Source organism: Leptosomus discolor, chromosome 4 (genome assembly GCF_034619465.1).
Source record: "Leptosomus discolor isolate bLepDis1 chromosome 4, bLepDis1.hap2, whole genome shotgun sequence".
Classification (NCBI taxonomy): domain Eukaryota; kingdom Metazoa; phylum Chordata; class Aves; order Leptosomiformes; family Leptosomidae; genus Leptosomus; species Leptosomus discolor.
The window spans coordinates 23276164-23288740 of NC_141394.1; positions in this window are offsets into that span (position 1 = coordinate 23276164).

Genomic DNA, 12577 nt, shown 5'->3' on the forward strand with positions numbered 1-12577 from the left:
TATATCTCAAAACTCTTCCCTCCATGAGCCACTCAATGAAATCACTGTATTCCCCAACACTTCCTTGACACAGCATCTGCAAGAGAGGTGCCCACCCAACACCATTTTGAGGCAAACATGCCCAGGTCACCCCACCTGCCATACTACTTGGCAGGAACCTGACCCAAGCAGCAACAGTCACTGTCAGCTACACAGTTTGGGAAGCATAACTTGGCAGCAAAGGGCAGTTAATATTCTGACAACCATTTGGGGAAGTTTTGCCTCAAGCCACCTCATGGTCTGGCTAGACTGTGCTGCAAAGATGCAAACTTGCACTGCTAGTGGTGGTGCATTTGGGAACTGGGGAACTGGCCGAGAAACACTCACACCCTGGTTGCAGAAGGCTCCAGTACCGTATTCCCAGCCAGCTAACCCATGTGAAATGAACCCATGTGAAATGAACCCATGCCTTACGCTGCAGGACTGGCAAGCAGAGAGCTGCAGCTTTTTCCCCTGAAAGACAGAGTTAATTTGGTAAGCATTCACTGCTCTAAAGTCCCCTCTACAATCTGCAAAATCAAAACAGAATAATCACTAGGTGGTCATTCCGGAAACACCCACACCACAGACCTTCAGTGAAAGCATAGTAGAAAGAAAAAGACAAAAAATAAATTTAAAAAAAATAAAAAAGCCACCCCAGACACTACTTTTGCCCTGGATGCTCTTCTAAGAGTTTGAAGGTGCTTTTTGAAAACAACCTTTCCAAGTGCATTGATTGTTTCTTGCCTGCAGAAAATCCCGAGTTAGGGCTCCCATTGATTTATGTCACATTTAAAAGCCTAGTTCTCTTGAGTTATTCCACTACATTTCAAGCCAAGCAATTAATTCTTGTTTTTTAAAAACTGTCTAGTGCACGGAAAGTTTCTGGAGCGACACACAGCACTATAGAAATTACTTTCTTAGAAAGATGCTAAGCATTCCTATGCCAACATATTTCACAGATTGAACTGCTCTGATATTAACAGTCTTTGTAGCACATGTACGCAGACGTATGACACGTCTGGAACATTTTGTCATTTCAGTGGCATTTGGATGTCTGGCGCAAGAAACTTGTTGGCAGTCAGTCTGAGAGCACATCCTATTCACCCGTCACGTAAGCACTTTATATTCAGTAGTAACTCAGCTAAGAAGGGGTTAATTGTTTGACCACATAGATACAGGAACATTATTCTTTCCCTTTCAGTTGAAACTTCATAGGAAAAAAGAATTAAAGACAATATATTCTAGCAGATGAAATACTAATACTTGCAGGTACTGTTAACCTGAGGGAACCTGAAGCTCTCTGTAGCGGTTTGACTGCCATTCTCACCAGCACCACCTGTAAGAATTTTCCCTGTTAAACATCTCAGCCTATATATTTATTTAAATGTTAAGAGGAGATTTTTGCACAACTTCAAATCTGTGCTTAAGCACCTACAGGATCATGAAGTACAAGTACCTTCACCTTGTTCAAAAGCACTCCCTTAGGTTTTTTTGCCAGGCACATTCTTCATGAGTGGTCAAGTATGAGGAGCTGGCCACAAGGTGCATGCAATGTGGAGACAGTACCACCCCTAGCTTCAGACTATGGTAGTGAGAGTTCGGAGAGCAGCCACAAGTTGCGTCAACCATCATCTTTTCCCAATGCTTACAAGTTATGAAGTGCAAAGTCATTTTCAGCATTAGTTAGTTCCCTGAGCCAAGGAAAAGAGCTGTCCTGGGATAAATGCCCATGGCACATCCAAAAGCGAATCCACAATCACTCAGAAAATGCCATGTCAACCACCTAAAGACACACTGTAGCAGTCTTTTCCCAAGAATGTTCACCATCCTCCACATGCCTAATTAACAGCACATAAAGAAACCTAATCTCCCTCCATCCGGTCTGGTTTCACCAACACAAACATCTCACTGTTATGGGATGGTTGTGTGTATAATGGCTTAGTGTCAGGCTCACTATTAACACACTCATTAGCATTTACACATGACTCACTGCACAGTCAAACTTATTGGAACTTTATTATGTGATTGTTGTGCAAAGAAACCCACCAAAAAAACTACCACCAAAAAACCGAAAGCTCATGAATATGCAAAGGTGACCAAGGTCAGGGGGTGGCCCAGACTAGCCTAGAAGGAAAAGAGCATTTTTCTGGTGAGGTTTCAGCCCAGCCATGACGTGACACATGCCACAAATTTGCTTTGGATGCTGGAGCTTTGTGCACGTGTGTGTGCGTGCACACATGCTTTGGGGCTAAGCCTAAAGCTATAGTAGCTCATGGATGTTGCCAGAAAAAAGGAGTGGTCTACCCACCTAGAACTCCTAGATAGAGGTGGCACTCAGGGCACAGGGAGGGGAACAGCTCCACATCCCCACTGCACAGGGACTGTGGGTGCAGGAGGAAAAATGACTCCACAAAAGCTCAGCAGCCTCCTCACCCCCATCCCAGCTAAGCATTTCCCTATACCTGACACACCATGGGCAGCTTTCACAGCACCGAGACCCAGCTCCAGACTTATTTGCAGGGCTACCCTCAAATGCCCCGTTGCAGGGCAACGCAAGGGCACGACAGGCCGCTGCGGCAGTGGCTGCTGCCCCATTTCATAACAAACACAGCAAAACGCAGACTTTCCAGTTAACATACCACAATAAAGAAGGTCTAACTCCCTTCTAACACAGTCAGCAAGTGGCATACACCCCCAAGAAGCACATACCTGCTTCACTTCAAGGACCTCCAGGAACATCCAAGTTGTCCCTGTACAGCCAAAGCACTCATCCAACGTCCTTTCCTCCCAACTCCTCGCAGCTGCTGTCCCAGTCCCACAGCTCCCATCTTCCCCAGGTGCAAACAAGCTCTGCTTTGCGCAGCTGGAGCCCACTGGGGCTGATCGTTCCAGCAGCTCCGACACCTGTGGCGGTGATTTTACAGCCCCTACTGACATCACCGCACCTGGAAACCCGAAGCAAACCCAGGCAGAAAACTTCTAAACTGGGCCCCAAGACAAAAACCACAAAGCTTACTTTTTTCATGGTAACTACGTGGCAATGATACGATTTGAGAGAAGCATCCAAAATCTCAGGCCAGGCAGTGCTTTCTTCAGACCATGATTTTCATGTTTCCCTGCTAAACAGCTAAAAACCCTCTAGTGTTTTCCTAGTAGGGAGGCTTTTTTTTTTTTTTTTTTTTTTAAATTACACTGGCTGAATATCTTCTTTATTTAAGAGTTCATCACGAATTCTCTTAAATTTGCCTTTTAGGTTCATATTTTTAAGCTTTCCTTTGTAGCTACAGTATTTAGAAACATGTATTTTATTTATTTGCTTATTTTGAGTGCTGGATTTCTCTGCAATTACAGGGAACCTTGCAGTTGCAGGACTCCAGCAGGCTTTCAGAAAAGCAGCAAATACCGTGGAGTGTGAGAGCTGGCAAGACCGCAGAACTGCCACAGTAACAACAGGTTTTTCCTCTATGATTGTAATAAAATTCATGAAGTTGCATGAAGGATTAATTTTACTCATTGTGTTTTAATTTGTTCACTAGAAATAAGCCTGGAAAGTCAGCTGTAGGCAGCTATAAGGGCTGGCTATGTCTCTGGGACAGGATTGCTGATCTTTCCATCAATGCTGCACAACTGAGGAGGTGTATTGAGCTCGGCACAGCTCTTTCCACTAGAGAGCAAGTCATAGGACCATGGTTCTTAACCTGCCCTGCCTTCGGTTATTGCCTCATGCATTTCTGAGGGTCCTGATGGATATCTTTGTTGAATTTTGAAGTTGCAGTTTAAAATACATTCATGGAGGCCTGTGCTGGAGGCAATCCCATGCACCTCCAGCAGCAGAATGCAAACCTGCTTCCAGACCTCAGTCCTTGAGTATAAACCCTCCATCTTCGTTTCAAATTGGCAAACACATCTCTACACCTAGATACACGACTGTGAGCTGGGGAACCTGGGACACAGGTACATACCCCCTTTGGTAACTGCATGCAAGTAGAAAAAGGCACGGCATCTAATGCAGCCTCCCTCCCAATCAGACAAAATACATATATATTTGCTGTCCCCTTTGGATTCAGATTTTCATCCCAAGAAGGGTGACAAAAGGACAGGTTTCAAGAAGATGGCCTCCTGCCTGGGACCACGGGGAAAGCCTTTTGCAAAGAAGAGTAAATTCTGGCAACAAAGCTTCCCTTTGAACTATGCTGACATACTTTTCCTTGCATTTTTTCCCTGAGCCCTTCAGTCAAGGTGGTGGTGCCTCTGGGAAAACATATAAATTTAATTTTTTCCCAAGTCAAGACTATTTTGCCAGTGACAGTAACTGGTAAGCAATTTTGCTGTCTTTATCTTTAGCCACGAGCTTTTTTCCACCTGATTTCCACCCCTCCCCCGTCCTATTGGGGAGGAGAGTGAGTGAGTGGCCAGGCAGGTGCCTGGCAGCCAGCCACTGCCAATCCACCACACCGGCAGCACAACCACAACACCGCAGAGAGAGGATTCCAAAGGAGCTTCGACATGTGGAGAAAAAAACTAGTCTAAGAACAAGTTAGTGACAAAATCTGAAGGTTTACCAGTTGCAAGCCTTTTCCAGGGACATTTGCACCTGTGGCCCCACTGGCAAAGAGCTGACTGCAGACTTGTTGGTTCTTATTTGTAAGGAGGCCAGCATTACTTTTCTTTTTTGCATCTGTTTGTTGAGGGACTGGCGTGCAGCCTGACTTACAGCCTTACTCTAAATTCCAAGACTGTGGAATAAAAATAATTTGCTGTTAGTCAACCAAAGCTGTCTTTTCTCTCTCTCTATTGATTACTCCTGAATAATCAATTGACATTTGGCACAGTCTTATTTATAATAATTCAAGTCAGCAGCAACATAATTTAGAAACTGGCTACTAGGCATGTGTTGGTAATGAATCGAATCCATGGATAATTCAAATTCATAGACTAAAAAATTACATTTAAATAATGTTAAGGTTGTGACAACCTGACAAAAGACTGCAAATTCAATGTGAAAACTTTTCCTCCCTTCATGGGTGAAGGGAAAACATGGAGAAGACATGAGAAGGGACAGGCATTTGTTGCCTCCCCCATGATCTTGCAGCACCTTTGTGTTCATACTTAGGTGACATCACCTTTTTGTTGAGCTGAACTGTATCCCTCATCCTTATTCACTCATTTCCAGTGGTGTCATTTTATCCCATAGCAGGGAATAGATGTATATTTTTACACAACAGATTGCTTGGCCTGATATGAAGCCAATAGAGTGCGGTGTGTAAACCTCCCCTAGTTTTGTGGATTATGGAGCTGAGGTGTGTTTATCCAGCTGTTGCATGTATTTCTCCAAATGGAAACCACAGGGAGCGCTAGAGATTGACTACAGCTTTTTTTTTTTTTCCAGTGGGACTAAATAGCTAATGCTTTAAAGCCACTGTGCAGCCAGGTCAAAGTGATGGAGCAGCCTGGCTGGGCAGAAGCCCTCAGCCCAAAGCAGCAGCACCCAGGGCTCACTGCTTCTGCTCTGAAGATATGCCTGAGACCCGGTTATTGGCACCCAAGCTCTCAGAAGTGCACAATCCACAAACACACCTTCTGTGAAATCGGGTTTCTCTAAAAAAAGTTCTCCCTGCAGCCTCCAAGAGGCTCTTCCCCCTTGGAGGGTCAGAGACAGAGACTTGGGGCCAAATGTGAATCCTCTCCCTTTCCCACGTGAATGGGAATGACGCTTGAGTTTCAAACTCACAGCACCGTCATCTCCCTACCTGCCCTGTTAAGACTGAACTACACAGATAAACAGGTTAAATTAGACATCTTAGGTATTCAGCAGTAGGTTGATAAAAGTCAGCCCTTCATGGTAACCTACCTTATATATATATATTGTCTCCAAAAAACCCAGAGAAACCGTATGGCTGTGTGCTGGATTGCAAACACTACGGGGTTTGCAGTGGAATTTCAATTATGGGAAAATGCACTGTCAAGCCCTCATTTTAAACCCTTAATTACCAGCGCTTAACCACCACATACTATTGAAGGCAACTGTAATTCACTTTGAAAAAGACCTGGTTTATACCTATAATTAAATTAATCATAATTAATTCCAACAGCTACTACTATAACTATTGAAGGAGAGAAATATTAAAGAAATGCATTGTCAGGGATATAGCACTGCTATGGTGGAAAAACAAGTGCACTGCTCCAGGTTTCCCATCAGTTCTGCATCCAGGTACTTAGCAAAGGACACTAAACTCTTTATCTTCTTGTCACTCTTGTTTTTTAATGTGGCCTTCTCCCTAGCCGAATCCACATCCAGACCTTGCACACCTACTAGGCAACATTTCTAAGATCTGGCCTCTCCTGCCTGCCTAGCGAGTTCACCTTTTGCTGAAGGTATTCTGTGTCCCTTCTGCCAACTCTGAATGCTGCTGTTTGAAGTAATATCTCTTCCCCTCAGCACCCTTCAGCTGGACCCCTAATGCCACACAGAAGAGCCTTTCCCCTTGCCTATAAAGCCCTCCACCCTCTGCTGCGGCACAGCCTTTTTCCTTGACTGTGGAAAACAGTAACTTTCCCTCCACCTACTGCTGCCTTACTGCCTCTGCTGCAATTTTCTGTGTGTTCTCGCCATCCCCTCTGCAGTCTCTGAGCAGCACTGGGAAAGGCTAACTGCAAGGAAAACCCTGGCAGGAAGAAAGCTCTCAGGGAGCAGCAATCAGGGCTGGGGGCACGTAGTTGGGGAAAAGAGGGTGGAGAGAAGCCGCAGATTCTCTTTCTTTAAGCAAAATGACAGACAGACTGAAGGGAAGGGAAATATTCCCCTACAAATTCTGGGTTATAGTGGCAGTGTGGTGCACTATTATATGCACAGATTATAGCATTTTATTGCAGAGTACTGTTAAAACAGCAGGAGGCTTTTCAAGCTTCAGTGTCAAATATTGTGTAACCTGCTAAGTAATAAACTATTAAAAGAATACAGGGCATATAATATTTCTTGACTTGCACAGTTTGCTCATTGGCTTTTATACATGTCTGCTTTCTAATTTCACTGTCAGAATACATCAAGCTGCTTTTATTCCTTCCTTTCACAGGGCTGGCTTGTTTTTGTTTTGTGTTTTAAAGGCAGCTCCTTTTAAGTATGTGGGTTCATATCCCTTAGCAGCCTTCAAACAAATCCAAGTCCTCAGGGCTTTCAGTACATCATCAGCCAGCAGAGCTGCCTGCATTGTTTCTTCTTCCTCGTAGCTCCACGCTTTGCTCGTCCGGCTTCATTTGCAGTCAAACCAAAATCTTATTTGTTCTCTCACGATTTCTGGGTGCCCCCTCTGCTCTATGAATAGGCTCTCTACAAAAACATATGTGTCCAAATTATTTAGCAAAGTCAAAGAAAGGACATTTCGCACTTTAAGACCATCTTGCAGGGCAGACTTAAGCAAACTGATCTTGTTTGAAGATGTGATTATTCATTAATGTCAAATTAAAGATGGGCCAAGATCCTTCACTTGATCAAGGCCTGAATTGCCTGTACTTGGCTCTCCTGAGAAAGAGTTACAACCTGAAGTCCCTGCCAGACCTCTTCCATATTTCACTAGTGGAAGGATTACTACAGGTGACAGACAAAACTGGAACTGAAAATCCTCTGGTAATTTAAAAGAGAACTTGTCTTAAATGTCCTGTTTGTCCCAATGTCACCATCTTTTTGTTTCCACAACCTTCTGCCCTTTTCAACCACTTACTTTACCTGTGCCTAAACCCATAAATTTCAACAGTCTTTGTTGAAAAAATGGGGGAGGGTCATTGCTTTTTTCCCCCAAGCTGAAACCTTTTTATTCCTCCGCTGAGACAATCCCAAACAAAAAACTTGAACACCCTAGTTTCAGAATCAGATAGTTTTCATCTTTGTTACAACTCGGGAATACATTGCTAAAAATTAATGTCCACAAAACGTTACCCTCCAGAAAGCTTGCTATCCACACGTACTGTGCTGATCCTACACAGAAATCCAGAGAAGCAGGTGAAACAAGAGTCTTTCTTTTTTGAAAATCATTCTCCTAGAATGTTGTCCTGAATGTTTTAGGTTGTAGCTGCTTTTCCTATCGCAGTTATTGCTACCTCGTATTGAACAGACCGTGCAAGCAAAGCCTCTTAAGTTGATTATGAAAAAAATCTCTTAGGAAACAAGTTTGGTCATCTTTACTGGTCCCTCTAAGCCTGTTCTCTGGGTGAACAGAGCCTAACCAGACCCAAGACACCCTGCAGGTATTTGTACAAACCAATGAGTGAAATTTGCGGGTAAAGAGAACTAATATTTCACCGTTTATCTGCACTTTTTCCCAAAGGCTTTGAAAGAGAGATAGATTCAGTAGGAGGCAATATATCAAGATGAACAGCGTCAGTTAGCAAGGTGTGAGGTCCGTGACTTCCCAGGGAGCTGCACACATGCAGGTGAGAGATTTCAGCCTATCTGATGTGGCCACTGCTGGCAGAAATAAAAAAATGTCATGCTAATGTTTCCCAACACCTCAGCAAGCCAGAGCTGGTCTTACACTGCTGCTTTTAAAGACAACGCTTTGAAAGAAAACAATGCAGACACGTGGTCTTGGACTAGCAAACTAGTAGAGTGACAATCACTTCTCCTCAAATGAACATTTATCATCACTGTTGAACAGGTCCACTCTCATCCACTGCTAGGAGGGGTGAAGGGAGACATGAAATGATCACTCATACTATTGACTGCTGAGGTCCAGCAGCAGTTCGCCTGTGGGATCCCATGTGTGTTTGACACATTCGGTGATCTACTTTTAGCCTTGGGTTATGATTTGCATTGACAAAGTGGGGCACTTTCTCAACTGGCAGTACCCACAGAGCTTTGCATCTCCAGCAGGGATAGTTCTCCAGAGTTCAGCACAACTGCTTCCCACTGAGTGCGACCTTGGCCTGTCATTACTGGGCAAGGGGTCTCACCAGAGATCCTGTGGTGTAAGTACCAAATATAAAAGGTATTGGCTGTCCTATTTGGCAATGTCACTTTGATTTTAAAAGTACTATTAACCTTCCACCTGGAGTTTTTGTTCTGTTAACTTAGAGAATATTCACACGTACACTTAAGAGCTGTAATGAGCTGATGGCAGTGATTAATTATCTACAGCAGTTCTGTAATAGATGAATGCATATGATACCTCATTTATCAGGGAAATAACCACTTCTTTAAAGTCCATGATCAATCAAGTGAAAAGACACAGGATTTGTTGACAATGCCAGATGCACTTAAGATGAGAAGGTCTTTAGCTGGTAAGGAGACTGCTGTTTTAAAGAAATGATTTACTGAAAACATGATGATTTCAGCTCCATTCTGCCCCGCTTCTCACTCTGAGCGTGTTCAGTAAGCAGCCTGATTATAATCAACACATCAAACACTGAATGTGAAGGGTAGGATTTTTGCCACAAATGGAAGAATCATTTGCTTATTTGCCATTTATATTCCTCCCATGGCCAGTCAAAGCTACAGGTTGTTTTGATGGCTTCTCTAATTTAGCTATTTATAAGAGGTATCACACTAGAGCTCCAAGGGGACTGGGGCTCTGATTAGGCGGTAGAGCAGCCTTGAGCCTACAAAGTACCTCTGAGTTCACACTTGCTAAGACATCTGCCAGCCAAAGCCACAAAAAAACATGATTTAAAATTTTTTACCCTAAAATTGGACTTGCCTTCCAACATTTGAGTCTTTCGTTATATCCCTTCCTTGATGAGTTGGTGAATAGGGTATTTTTAATTTTGTTCTTTTTTAATTTAGAAGATTTTTTTCCAGTGGTACTTTTCAAAGGTGAAAATAGCTTTGAAGTACTTGTTCTGAAATACCCCACTTATTCTGCTTTTCTAGATGTGAACTAAGACTGGTCCTGAGTTGATGGAGAGCAAGGGGCTTGTCTTTTGCCAGCTATGAGCTCTGGGATCAAAATTTCACCTGAGCAACTCTTAAGCTTTACATTTTATTTTGCCTTATATCTGTCCATGTAGGATGAAACACCCTGGTCTCAACAGTCCATTCCTCTTCTCCCTTCTTCCTCCACTGACGAAATATAGACAAATTACTTTAAAACAGCAATGCCACGGGAAAAAGAAGAAAAAGGGAGACTGTAGATCCCAGGGAGAGGACTGGTGTGTGGGAGCTGCTATTTGCAAACAGTTTAACTCCTGGCTAATCCAGTGTGCAAGGTGAAAACACCTAATGGAGGAGAAGAACTGCTCAGTGCTGCAGGTGTGACAATCCTTACAGCCAGAGTCTGTAAATAGCATCAACCTGTGTGGTAACCTCAGTGTCACCTCCCTTCATCTGTGCCAGAGTGGTAGGATGCCGTACGCGGAGCGGCACTGGGGAAGGTTTAGCTCCCGTCTTTCTCTGCAACCTTGAAAAGGTTATCTGTGCCCTCAGCCAATGCAGCGTTAAGGTGGGGATTTTTAATTGTACTCAGGAGCACTTAATTTTCATGTGAATTGAGAGGGATATGGATACCAAACTGCCTTACTGCATACAGAAAACCAACTCTGAGATAAATAAGTAGCACTGTTAAGAGTTAAACAGATCCCCCTCAGACTTAAGATCAGGTATCTGCCCAAGGAGCTGGTTTTTTCTGAGTTCATTACCTTGTCTGAGCATTCATTGTTATCGGGAGTTCTGCTACAGGATGGCTCAAGCTACCCCCATGCTTCACCACCACCATCAGGTACCACTTCACCTCCCTTTGTCCTGCCCGTGCCACGTGCCCACCCAGACTTGCTCCATTCTCTTCACCCAGGCCACATGTTTGTTAGACCCTCCTCAAGTCAGTGCTGCTGCTTAGTAAAACCAACAGCAGAAAATACAGCTATTTTTGCAGTGGGTCAGTGAGGTGAACCGGATCAGTGCCATGTGCGATGGATGCCAACATAGGTAAAGAAATGCATGGATAGGAGCTGGAGTGGGGCAATCTCCCTGTTAGACAAATGGTCAAGAGACGAACTCAGTCTCCTCACAGAAGGTTGCCCTTGGACTGTAAACACCTTTGAATGGTTTTGTTCTTGAATCTGTTCATGCTGAGCATTACCCAAAGGACCTCTTGACATTTAAGTCGCTCTTGACTGGGATCTCCACCTGTGCAGTGATACAAACAGGCCTCATTTGCAGAGAGGAGGACCGGCTCACGGCAGAGCCAAGGAAGGGCCCAAAATGGGTGTGTGTGTTTTGAAACCTCATTAATCCAGAGCATTTTATGACAGTGTAATTAGCACCAGAGGCTGAGAGGAGTGGCAAAATACATTTATCTCAACAAAGGTGGACAAAACCCGTAATTCTCAGCTGAATTATGGTTTTCAAAACCCTCTCTAAGGAGACAGATGTTATGCCAGACCTCACTATTATAGATTGCATTTTTCTTGAATATAACAAATACCCAATTAGTTATGGGTACCTTTTGCAAAACAGACTATTTTATGGCAGGGAGAAGTTTCCATCATAAACAATGCCTTTGCTCTGAGGTTAGCCCTTTGTCCCTCTGAGTTCACTTCCCAGCACACGACGATCACAAATCACACCTGCAGCAGGGATAAAGTCAGTGCAAAGATGTCATTCATTGAGAATATATCAGTATATAAGAACTAGGGAGCACCTGTGGAAACTGGTACAGAATCTGATTAAAACAGAAAACAAAGCAGGTCCCAAAATTCACAGGCAACATGTTAACAGTGCACTGTGTGAGAACTGTGTAAGAACGGTGTCTGACCAACATGCAAGGATACCACCTTAAATATGCCATACCTAATGGAGCATCCCTATCTTCTTCCCCCCAAACACACACATGCAGAAATTCATGGCTACCAGCAGTTAATGACAGATTTGTTAATTAACAGCATGAGGCAAAGCCAAGGTTGATGTTCTAATAAACAGGTCATTAACTTTGGTAATGACCAATTTGGGAAGATGATTGCTCTTACAAACTGTATTCCACGGCTTATAAAAAGCAGCAGTGCAGCTCTGAAATACATCTGGCAGCCAAGACGTTAACAGAGCAGTTGGTCTGAAACACTGGTCGTTCCCTGGGAAGTTATCATCCCCATTTTTCACCAGACACACTGTGTAACCAGGAATCAGAATAGATGTATTTCAAGCTAAAGCAATTAAAATCCATACAGATGTAAAAATGAAATTAAAATTAAACAGCTTCGAGACAACTGACCGTCTTTGCCAAGGTCATTCAGGAAAGGTACTTGGTCTTTGTGACCGGCTGTCCCTGACATCATTCTGCCTCCATTTAAATCAGACTTTTCACTATATTTCTCTATGAGGCCAAAGGACACGCCTGTCAAAGAGACTGGGCTACTCCAAGGAGAGAAGTCTTTATCAGCAGCATGTCACTGGCAGGGATTTGGTCCCTCCTTGCAAATGGAGGCAGGGCGGCAGTGTGTGTAAGGGCTGGGACAAATAGTCAAGCTTCCTAAAACAGCCACAGAGGGAACACCTTTGAAACAATAATCCAATTTCCCATGACACAAGAGAACGGAAGGCAACCGCACTGCAAAGCAAGGCCCAAAAGAGACC